Source organism: Pygocentrus nattereri, chromosome 14 (assembly GCF_015220715.1).
Source record: "Pygocentrus nattereri isolate fPygNat1 chromosome 14, fPygNat1.pri, whole genome shotgun sequence".
NCBI lineage: Eukaryota > Metazoa > Chordata > Actinopteri > Characiformes > Serrasalmidae > Pygocentrus > Pygocentrus nattereri.
This window is the reverse complement of record NC_051224.1, coordinates 39,283,302-39,295,986: the sequence shown is the minus strand read 5'-3', so window position 1 is coordinate 39,295,986 and position 12,685 is coordinate 39,283,302. Positions and strand designations below refer to the sequence as shown.

The 12,685-nt window shown below is 42.5% G+C and overlaps 1 protein-coding gene across 10 annotated transcripts in view; it reads right to left on the bottom strand.

Annotated features, from left to right (window-relative positions):
* Positions 1 to 12,685, bottom strand: part of rbfox1 (RNA binding fox-1 homolog 1) — a 398,218-nt gene that overhangs the window by 131,625 nt on the left and 253,908 nt on the right. The window contains exon 1 of one of the 10 annotated variants that reach the window (XM_037544780.1): positions 1,548 to 1,698. The exons of the other annotated variants lie outside the window; for them this stretch is intronic. The gene's annotated coding sequence lies outside the window, so the exon portion shown is untranslated. Of the gene's footprint in view, positions 1 to 1,547; positions 1,699 to 12,685 lie in introns of those variants that run through there. 10 annotated transcript variants of the gene reach the window in all.

The window sequence follows — 12,685 nt, the reverse complement described above, 5'->3', positions numbered from 1 at the left end:
GCAGGCACAGGGCATATGCAGCATTCCTGCGAATATCCCCACTCCAGCACGCTAGCATAATTTGCCCTGATGTGCCAGCGCTGCTTCCTCCATTCAGGCAAACCCACAGGATTCACCCATCCAAAATCGCCCACTGGCGTTAAAAAAGAGAGGAAAAAAAGAGCAGCGGCCTTCTCCAGCAGGGCTGGCTGCTCTGAGATGGTTCTTTCCCCACACACGCTCTGCAGGGGACAGCCACGCACTGATACCGGGGGGCATCCGTGTGCGTGCGCCTCGTAGGTGCTGTGTAGACGGGCAATTATTCAAAGCACAATCCACAAACTTGCATAATGCCCAGCGCACCCACCTCATGAGTCACTAAATTATATAAACTGGATATGGGGGTATTTTGCCGCTCTGAAATAGTTTTCGACTGGAGAGGAGGCTGGCTGCGTGGCGATGACACAAAAATGGATGGTTTGTATGGAGAATGATCTGTGTTTACTTTGTAAAGGCGAGCTATATTCTCATATTCTTTCATCAGCTCCAAACAATGGAGAGTTATGAGCAGTACATTTTGTGAAATAAGGTATTATTTTAAGACAAAAAATGCCACGTGTTTGATTAGGCATACTGAACTGGTGTTGAACATATGTTTAACAGTATGTTTAAACAACAGGTTAATGCTTCATGCCTCTCTCTAGTGACGGATTACATGTTGATCCTATCAAAACAAAGCCACGTGGTTGGCTGTAACGGGGTGGAAGTGGAAGCAGTAGTGGAAGTGAGCAATTATTCCCATACTGTATTAAAAATAAAATAAAATAAAATACAATGTATTCAGAAGCAATTACTCTCCGCCATTCTTATCACAACAAATAATTTACCACCTAAGCAGGTCACATGAATTGTTAAGTATTCAATTATAAGTTATTATTGCTCCCATAACTAATTTCCATTGCAAATGTCATTACTGTCATTATTGTGTCTGCAGCCTGAGAGAGTCATCAATATTTTAACATAGAGAGCAACAAGTTTAGAGAGAGAGAGAAAGAGGGAGGGGAAAAAAAAGGAATCAACAAAACAGACCATAATTCCCAGCTATTTCAATTACCCATCATTATCTCCCATTTCCCCCACGATTGCCATTTTCCCTCTACAATCAAGGTCTTACGCACCAATCTCCATCAGCGGGGATTAAAGCATGCTTGATGTTTAACAACAAAGCGACTCTATTGCTCCGTTAGCCGGGTGACACTCTGAGACCAAAGCGCTCTCCCACAATCGGAGGTGCGCCGGCACGCACTCTGACTCGGGTCCTCGGCAGAAATCCCCTTTGCTTTATAGGTCAGGCACAGTCAGCTCGAACATTTCATTATTTCATTATAAAACACCCCGCAACACCCCCCCCCCCCGACACACACACACACACACACACACACACACACACACACACACACACACACACACACACCTCCTCCTTCTGTTCCACCCCCCCACCCCCCCGCCCTCCTCACTTACTCAACCGCCCCCGGCCCGAATATTGATTTTAATATATACCAACTCACCCCAGTGTGATGCGAGCTCTTGGAAGGATGAATAGCTACCAGGCGGTGTTAGCGTTAGCGTTAGCGCAGACTGAGCGGCTCCATGTAGCTCACGCTCATGCACTCTCACACTTGAGGAAAAGGATCATTTCAAAAAGAGAGGAGAAACAAAAAAAAAAAAAAAAAGAAAAGAAAGCTGAGCGTACGCACAACAGAGCGAGAGAGAGTGAGGGAAGGTGGAGAGAGAGAGAGAGAGAGAGAGAGATGGGGAGGGGAGTGGGGTAGCAGGGAGAATGAGAGAGAGGGGGAGAAAAGAGAGAGAGAAAGAGGGAAGGGAAGGAGGAGGGAGAGCGAGTGAGAGAGAGACAGTGAGAGAGCAAGAGAGAGAGAGAGGGTAGAGAGCCAGGAAAGGAGGGAGAGAGAGAGAGAGAGAGAGAGAGAGAGAGGGTAGAGAGTAAGGAAAGGAAAGGAGGGAGAGAGAGAGAGAGAGAGAGAGAGAGAGAGAGAGAGAGAGAGAGAGAGAGAGAGATGGGAAATTAATAATCCCAGAGACAAGTCCCCTCTATGTTATTCATCAGCCTGTCTCTTGCGAAGCTGCAGCGGAGCTGAGATATGCAGATGGGAGGGGCCAGCGGCGCACTCCATTGGTTCGCTCGCCTCATTCCTATACATTGCGGCCAATCCACTCCTTTTTTCATTTTTCCCCCCTTTTTCTTTTCTGCCTGGAGGTACAAATATACAGTAGCTGCTCAGCGGCTTTGGAAGAGGCGAGAGAGAAGAGGAAGAAAGACAAATGAGTGGACGAGAGAGGTTGGGGGAGAGAGAGGGGAGAAAAAGAGAGAGAAAGAGAGAGAGAGAGAGAGAGAGAGAGAGGGGGAATCAGCGAGTCAAGCTGCTGTATAAGAAATAAGCGCTCACGGGCTCAGCGATGCTGGGTCCAGTTAATGCACTATTAACTTTATTTGAGCTGACTTCTCATTTGATTCGCTGTGATGGGGTCAGTGAATGGTGAGCAATTTCCCCCTCCCAAATCACACCGTAATGAAATTGCTGCCCATTTCCCAAACCTATAATAATAAAAAAAAAAAACACAAGCGAAATAATGCAGGTGATGTTGGCTGGTTGCCCTCCCTGTCAGACATTACAGGCAATTCCTTGCCTCCATTTTCCATGTTACAATGAATACATTTCACAGCTCGCTTGCTCTAAAGTGTGGGTGGCACAGCATAACATCCTACACCGTGTGAGAGAATATCTAACACTTGAGCCACTCTCTCTCGCTGCGGTGCGGCGCGGCGCTGCAGCCAAGAGGAGCCCATCTCCAAAGCGCCACACTCCGCCGAGCTCATCAATTATTGACGCCACGCATCGGCCCCGCAAACTCTCATGCATTAAATGTAGTTTCGTGTTGTGGGCTGTGCGAGGCGCCGCAGAAGAAAGACTCCCTCCTAGATATCCGTCATGGTAAAAACATATATTTCTGCACTGGCATCTAAAATCATACACAAGGCTGTTCCATATAAACACGCGAGCGTGTTCAATGGGACAGTGTGCTTGTTAGGCCTGCACAGTCCACTCAAAAGTGGACAAACTCAACTTTATTCAATTAACAAAATAGCCAGTCGATATTTTATTAAAACAATTAATATTACGGCATCCGAAACTTTACTGAGCCAAAGTAACACATCTTTATGTATTCTATTCATAAACAGCCTTGAGGCCACAGCTTTAGCGTTATATGCCCCAGACTGTTTAGGAGTCCCCACAACATCATTTTTGTCCAAAAAAACATTTCCATTTATGTCTATTTTTATATTTGTGCCTCATGTGAACGCGCCGGTTATCGTTAGCATTGTGTGAAAATCTAACGATGGACCCTCAGAAATGCCTCAAAAACACCTCCTTAAAGTTACAGCCTATTCTGAAGATACGGAATTTCGACAAATATGCTCGTCGTGCCGGTGAAATCACATCAAAAATCGATCTTTCGATTTTTTTAATGACTTTTTAATACAAGTAAGAGATACTTGATTTGCTTGATTTGATTGGGCGAGTCGTAATTTCCCCAAACATCATCACACGGATGTTTACCTCGGCGGCAGGTGCCACGTTTACGAACAGTAACAACATGTTGCGCAGTTAAATGTCAAATATGGCACGAAACTACACACTAAATGCAATATTAGATAAAACTACTACACAATTAAAGACTATGAAGGTGAGCAATAAAAAGCCCACGGCTTGTTGACCACCGGTACAGATGCACACGGGTAAGTTCATGCCAGGTGAATCCCAGAGCAACCTGACCTTGGTGTCACCGATAGAGCTGATTGGTGCATTGTTTACCATGCAGATGGGTTTACCCCAGTTTCAGAGCCGAACCAGGGCTGCTCTGTTCACCACCTAAACGCTCCATAATCATTTCCCGCTTTGGCAGGGGCTTCAGAGGGAGCCGTAAGGGGAAAAAAAGGCCGCCGCGGGGGTCTCTGAATAGTGGGTGGGTGGCGTGATGAGGGAGGTGTCGCGTGAAAAACGACGGGATTGTGCGCGCAAGAGAGCGCCGAGGCCAATCCTGCCTCGTTATAATCAGCTAATTAAGCACTTCAGTCGGGCCTGTAAACATGGCCACGTTTTCCCTTTGTAATCAAATGCATTATTCGAGGCGAAAAATAGAAGAAGATGGAAGGGAGAAAGAAAAAAAGGGCGACGCAGCGCAGTACGATGGAGAGACAGACAGAGAAAGAGGGGAAAGGAAAGTGTGAGGGGAATACGGGGATGTGACGTGGTTTTCTCCTTTTTTTTCTGTTATTTGAGGCCAGATTTGGAATTCGATACACTGCGAATGCAAACACAAGCTGTCGAGCTGATCTGGGGGGATAACGCGAGACTGGAAGCAGTGCAGTGGCGATGACTGCGCCAGAGAAACAGACGGTAATTACCATTGCCCTCTCTCTCACACCTTCAGCGCGCACACACACAGGAAATGGAAAATGGGTTTGGGCAACAGTGAGCCACCTAGCCTCACCGCCTCATTCCCGACCAATTCAAACTAATCTGCTCCTTGATTTCAGAGGGAAATCAACAAACATTCATACCATTGAATCCTCGGCGCGGCGTACGGGCAGAGAGCTCACAGGGAGAAAACGGAGCAGTGGGAGCCCATTGAAAATGATTGTCTCATTCAGCCAAGGCACAGGCAGAGGCCTTTATCCAAACCTGGTTTGAAGCTCATCCAAAACTTTTTATCACATTACAAACATTCAGTAGCAGCCTGGCTCGTGCTAATCACAGGGTAAATACACGTTTGTGTCCGCTGCGTACAACGATATCGAGCAGGAGGCCAGAAGAAAGCGTCATAATTAACTACGGCCAGAATGTCCGGTGATGTTCTGGTTCAGACGCATTCGGTGGAGAGAAAAATCAGAAATAAAAAAAGCAATAAAAAGGGTATTGAATTTAAAGGGGAACTCCACTCATTTTTCAAAATTTCTGCATAATGAAATCATGAAAAGTCATGCAAAGGGTTTCACGTGAGTGCTCCGCTCTAAAAAAAACTTACAGTGGTGGTGATAGGAACCAGGCGTCTGAAGAGTTTAAAGCTCCCTCACAGAAAGTCATTTCATGACAAGTTTATGAAGTTTATGCCCGATATGTCTGAGACATTGTTTAACGATAGTTCTGAGAAGGTTTTGGTCTAAAATCCACTAATGGTGGAGGGATACAGCGTGTTGGAAAAAATAGTCCCGTTTTTTTCTTTTTCTTTTCTTTTTCAGATTTACCACTATCATCATCAACATTACATAAGACACGTGTAGGTTCACTGGTGGTTCTGGACAATAAATACAATGGCTCTATTTGTGCTGTAGGCATTGTGACCCCTGCAAATCACCACCACTGTAAAAAAAAAAACTTTAGTTTCTCTACAGTGACCTGTTTTACATGAAACCACTCTGAATGACTTGAATAAATCACATCTCAAGTTTTGGAAAATCATTGGAATTCTACAAAGTAGTATCGCTGAGCGGCGCCATGAAATACCTTGTGAACAGAAATGAGAGGTATGATAATACTGTCACTGTTAAGAGGGATACTGCAATGAAATAGTGCTGCAGTTACATAAAGTCTTTGGTTAACTTATTCAAAATTGACAGATGTCATTAAAATGATATTTCATAACATTACACTACATGTTGTTTTACCAAAAGTACCTTGAAATGCATTAAAATGGACTGATGTACATATAATTTGGGGCCCACAAGCTCCACTTTTCTCTAATGGCTGCTAGAGCAAATACACATGATACACAATATATTATCATTTACTATCACGATATTGGGCCCTATGATGTTACAATATACAACACATTCAGATTAAAACTACTGGAACTCCTGCAACATGTGAGAGCAACCTCAGCTGATCCTGTTGATTCCTCTGTTAAGTTACATGCTTTAATATTTGAGACTTCTATTTAATTACACCTTTACAAAGTATTAATTGCCATAAAGCTTACCATACTTCAGATCTTCAGGCTAAAATCTAGTCTTTAATCAGTCTATTCTCATACTGTGAAAGTCTACTTAGGTTGTTAATGTTATAATTAAACTGTAATATGTATCGTGTGTCACCTACAGCTTAAAGTAAAACAGAACCACTTTCCTTCATCAATATTTAAATCCCCCTCTTAGTCATAAAAGGCCGTAATTCCTTAAGCTTGATTTAAGCATGTATGCATTTATGCATGTAAGGCATAAGATGTTGACTGAGGCTGATTTTCTCCACGCCTGGCCCCTCTTCCATCTGAGCAGGCTTGAGAAGATCCGATAGCTTTTATTTTCTGTCATTAAATCCAATGATGGAATTAAGGATAAGCGCGGCCGGGTAGTACATCAATAGAAAATCAATTATGTTGTCAGAGTTTAGATGTATGGCCTGCAATTTTTCATCTGTAGTGGGAGAAAAAAATAAATAAATAAACGCACCAAATTTTTGCAGCGCACGCAAGTTTAATCTCATTTTTTGATCTGATTTCGGAAAGCTGTTTATTCAGTTCAGTTCTGTGGCATTCATATTTCTGACAACCGTATCATACAATTCTGAGATAAACAAAATAAACACTGGCTGGGCTGCAGCTCATACATTTAAACCACTTTCCTAAGGCCATCTCCCATCGCTCTCTGGTCTGGCTCCTCTAAACGAAGCTCAGGATCCCTTCTCCTTGGAGAACGGCGCCTTCATCTTTCCCGCCGCGCCATGCCAGAGCACATCGCTTTTAATTGCGCTGATTAAGCGAACATATTGAGAATTCCCTGCTCCCTTGTCGCATTAACACTTGAGAGCGTCTCTGAAGCGCCGTTGGCTGCGGCGTGAAGGACTGCTCAAGTCCTCTTTAAAATAATTTGAGGGTGAAGTTCTGACCTCTAGTACCTCAAGCACCCTTTCAATCTACTGCTCTGAGCGCAGCGCAAACAATATCAGGCTCAAGGCATTAATCTCTGCTCCCAATCATAGGGGTTTTGCAGTGGTGCTCCTTTTGTCAATGTACAGAGACCTGGGGTCAGCGCAGACCTGGCTAGGAGACTGTAAACTAAAGCACTAAAACATAAACTAAAAAAAGCACTCGTTAACTGTCATAAAAATAAAAGTTTAATTACATGTTGTAAATGTTAACAAAATAGAAAAGTATAATATTGTGATACTTCAGGAAATTTTCATGATACATGATATGTTACCGCATTCATTATTTCACAAATCTGATCGGTTGGAACTGAGAAAAAATAACTACATTTTAAAAACACTCAAAATTTGTGAACACAATGATTCTTATTCAATATCTGACATACTTTGTTGTACTAAATCCAGCCAAACGGGACTAATTTTCCTCTCTTCATAATGAAACATGAACATCGATTTTAAAGGAAATAAAAACAGAAGCACTGCTCACTGCTGCTCATCTCACTTGGACTGGACCTCACCTGATGCGGTTGTCATGGCAACGTCTGCACTCTAAGTGGTTCTCCACGTATGCACCCAACTTTGGATCGGATTACTTGTAGTGGGCATGTAAACTGAGATTTTCATCAGATTGTTGGGTAGAGTGAGCATAAACACCTCAGACTTCAGTCTATAATCAGAATATATTCCATCTTTGCATGTAAACACAGCAAGTATCTTGCACAGATTATTGAGTGAAACATAGGACATCTTATGTTGAAAGTTAAGTGGGATGAAAGTAAAAGTAAGTATAGGTCCTTACGTGCAACAATGAGGTACATGTCCACCACTAGTTGCGCTGGTAATACCAGTATCATCCAGCACTAGCCTGCACACCCCCGATGTTCATTTCACCTTTCACACAAGCCTCTGTTTCGTCGCCGGCGTGTCTCAAACGCTCTCGAACTAAACTATGGCATTTGAGAGTGTGTTTTGCACCCCCACCTTCCTCTATCTGCTCCCTGTTGGAGCTGTAATTGACTTTATGCTCCACTCCCGATATCTTCGACATAGCTGATGGGAGCTCTCAGCGGAGGCTAGAGATATGTCATACAATCCAATCTCCTGCTCAGCTCCGATCGCATCGACGATTTAATTAAAGGCAACAATGAACACTTTATTTAATGGCTCTGCACCCCCCCCTCCCAACACCCCTCCATCACCCCCACTGCCACCTTTGCAGCACCTTCCAGAGAGCATCCACACAAGCGCTGAACCCCCAGCCCAAGATTTCTCCTCTCTCTGTGACACATTCTGCTTCTATCTGCCTAAAAACAAAAGGGGAGACGCACTGGGCCGAAACGCCATTATATTTTTTTTACAATTGCAACTTCAATACAAAAGGCTGGGAACTGGCAGCTCTCCTGGAGTACGATACGTATCCTGATACAGGAGTCACGACGCAATATACAATGGCAAAATTAACTCAAATATCGGAGCTGAAGTTTGAGAGCTAGCTCGCAGCCGTTCTGTTGTGTTTGATGTAGTGCCACAGGCTGTCGTGAATATTGGATTTTTTTTGCTTTAGTGGATTTTCAGTGAAGGCTGGAGCAAATCCATGGATGCATGTATGAGATAAAAAAGGAATCTGAATTATTAGGACATTTCCAGGCAAAAATAAACAGTGATAAAAATTCAACATTATGATATTGTGTAAATGTATCTCTATATCATGGTATCATATAATACTATTATGTATAAAGTAAGCAAGTTAGGATTAATAAAGCTTACAAAGCGCTGCCAAAAGAAGTCTTACAAATCTGGCACAGCTTGTTTTGATTGGACCGCTGTCTTTCTTTCTATAAATATATTGCTAAAAATCAAATATCAGTGTCACAATATACTGATATAAATGATATATCGCCCAGGCCTACATATAACTGTACTGTCAAACTGAACAATAACAATACAGGCTACCTAGTTCAACTATAACTATAAATAAAGAAGCAGCTACTATTTGGTATTCATAGATAATAGTCATCCTTCATACGTCGCTACACTAGATATAAGCAATGTGTGTCAACATAATCATGAGACACTACCGAAAAAAATGATGCCCGAATTTACTCCAATACTTCAAATCTATAGTTCCACATACAATAAAAAAGAACCTATATTTATTTAATGTCCAGTCAAAACAACCATTAAGTGCATGTTATTAATGTTTTTGAGATATTAATATATTTCTGAGCATAAAGAAGGAGGTCAAAGGAAAAAGTGGGGGAAAAAAACAGGAGTTTACAAAACGAGTTCAAAAAAGATTAAACACTACAGAGAAAATGGGCCTCCTAACAACCACCTGGAAGACCTGGTCGACCCCAAAACTGCCCCCATCAGATAAACAGCACTGAAAGCTTTGATCTCTGAGAGAGAGGAGAAGATCAAGCTGCTTCAGATCTGAAAACATCCACAGGTGTTTCTGTCCATCCTTCCACTGTGAGAAGACCACTCAGCGCTGTGGGTCTGAAAGGACGCGTAGCTGATCAAGAAGAACCTCACTGAGAAAAGACGGACACATCAAACAAAGAAGCTGGACGATGGACTGACCACCCCAGAGTCCAGACCTCATTCAGAAAATCATCAACCAGCTTCTCAGACTGGAGGTGTGTATTTGGAAAGTGAGCCTCCGGAAAAAGGAATGGAAGCTGTAATAAAGGTAAACATGATATCCACTCGTTGAGGCTTCTGTGTAATTTGTCTGTTTTCTGCTTATTTTTCTGACAGTGAAAAATGAAAACGTGTATTAATTAATGAATTGACTTTTGACTGTTAAGTAAATACATGAAGGGTGACACATTAACACCACATCAACAGGGTTATGTAAGAAGACTAAAATACCAAAGTGTGTTGTGGGAATGTACAAATGAGTCATACATTTCAATCAAGTAAATTCCAGCATCACATTTTTTTTTTTTAGCATATACAGCTTTATGCTGTCTTGAAATTCACCACTAAAGCAACACATTCCTTAATGCACACACAAACACACATCCATAGATTCAATATATGTCCCCCTCATCCCCCAGCCTAGACTGTTCCTCCACTATTTAATAACAGAGAAGCCCACTTTGATCAAATTAGTCTGACAAAGATCAATAGCGAGGGCTACATTGTTGGGGGCCCTTGCAGTGCTCTGCAAGGCCATACTGTAATGTGCATGCACGGAGTAATATCTGTTTCTTGGGCAGCAAGATTATCCCTTAGTGAATCTGTCACTTCTCATTTCAGTTAACACACTGTTGAGTAGGGTTCATCACATCCTGGAAAAAAAAGAAAGAAAGAAAATGATCCAGCCCAGCCGACTACAAAACAAACTCCAAGCCTACCTGCCCTGGACCCGAAGACCAGGTGATCAGAGGAGCCGGTGTTCAGCCCCGCGGTCACCATTTCAGAATGTGGGGTAATGCAGTATATAAACAAGTGCCTTTTATTCCAGGGATGGCGAAGAGAAACACAATGGTGCTCCAGGTCCTTTGCTTTTGTGTCAAAGGGGGGATGGGGGTTAACTGGCTTTTGAGCAATGTGGGTACTTGGGTCCATGTCATTTTGAAGGGGTTGCAGTTCACTCGATATCTATCATCTAAGGCTGTCCTCTCTGAAGATGCGGATCAGCGCACAGTATATTTGATTTGACAGGGTCAGGAGGTGGTGCCTGGAGACATTAATAAACTCGCCAAGTCCTCAAGTCTGCAGACTCACTTGACCCAAGCGCTCCCCCACTGATCCAAACAAACCCACCAACGAAATGAAAGCCCAACACATATAGAGCCACAGTTACAGTCTGGTGCTGCAGTCCGAAATCCGATGGCTAGGCCTGCGTATACTGATTATATCTGCAATCGAGCAATCTACCGATTATTTTGACGAACCGTCGAGCCGTCAGTATTAAAAAAGGAAATTAGAAAACTGGATTTAAACCAATGAAACAAAGTGAAAGAACAACACATATAAGACGCCACATATACATTCTGGTTATCTACTGATTATTAGGAATAATCAAGTCATCAGCTTTAAAAAAAACTTCAAAGAACGAAAAGAAATGGAAGCCACAGATTCGTTCCGGACTGAACACAAAAAGACAGTTCTTTGAGGGTTCTTTAGCAAAGAAAATGGTTCTAAATGGAAACATGAACATAAAAGTCCAGGCAGACTGAGCCACAGTTACAGCCTGGTGCCGCAGTCAGAAGCCTGATATCTGATATCTGAGGTTAATGTTGATTAAATTAGTAATCGACTAAGTTACGATTTTGACAATTAATAGAGTCATCGGTTGGAAAAAAGTGGGGAAGGGGGCTAGAAATTGAATTTCACTGGTTAATCATGACAGTCCTAATGATTTCTTTCGCCTGAATCTGAGTTGATAACACAGTTTATATCAACAGCATCATAATAGCAATAAAAGTTGCTTTTTTTCCAAAAGCTAAAAAAGATCAAAGGCACATTTTGTTGCAAGATTCAAAGTATCCAATGTTCTGTGCACTCGTCTGGCGGCAAGTCCGAAAAAAAAAAATTGCTCAGAAAACTGTCCCGATTTATGAAATTGAATCTTATCGGTTTTATCCACACTATTTCATCTAAGTGATTGCTTGGCAAGTCCCATTTCAAAGAGATGAGACTAAGGTGAAATCTCCTGTTCCAGAACTGCAGTAAGACATGCCTGCTGGCCATGCACACCACATAATAGTCCTCACCTCAGCCAAGCACTGCCCTGTTCTTACAAGCCACATTGTGCCTTCAAAAACTAAAAGACTCCATAATAAAAGACTGGATGTGCACTGCTTCTTACACGCCTGTTTGCTTATTCATATTTTTTTGTGTCACGTTAATTAAAGAAGGGATGAGAGAGAGAGAGATATCAAGTGGTGGGGGGAGGGAGGGGGGTGGGATATTACGTGAAACACTCTGGGAGTCTCTTCTTCCAAGCAACTGCAATATGACCAAAGGGATTGTGCTAACCCACTTTTAGCACCTAACTAGGGAGCTGCGCTTCAAATGAAAGGAGTCCAGATCTAATGTCGGGAAACATTTGAAACCCACAGAGCAGCGCTGAGGATGTTTTGGCTGGAAACGAATCGAAATCAGACCCACATCACTTAACAGTATATTAGTTACAGGTAGAGATGCGAGACATGATGATATGTTACTTTTAGAATGATAATCTCCACTTTTTTGGATTATATCACAGGTATTGGTACTTGGAGAACATTGATCAACTGCATGGATCACAACAAGACAGACTCAGACAGCCAAATTATGGAGTCTGGAAACAGCAACAACCAGTGTATATAGTGACTAAATGAACTGCAGCACCACGAGTAGCATTTCAGAGCAATATGCCATTAATTTGAATTATTTAACGGATTTATTTATTTATGTTTTTATTACTGGTGCATTTCCAAACGTTTTTTAGCACCTCTAGCTCTAAACTCTGGCTGGCGGAGCCACATCTGAAGCTCTGCACACTTCTTAAAAAACTGAAAGCGAGTCTCCTGAAAACAACAGAAGCTGTAATAAAGGTAAATGGTGGAGACATTCAATGCGGAAAAATCTGATATTACCTGTACTGTTGAGGCTTCTGTATCATTTTCAGTTAAATCGCTACTGTCGGAGGAAAACGTCATCTCCATTTCTGTCGTTTTTCTGTTTTTGCGATAATTTGAAAATCACCC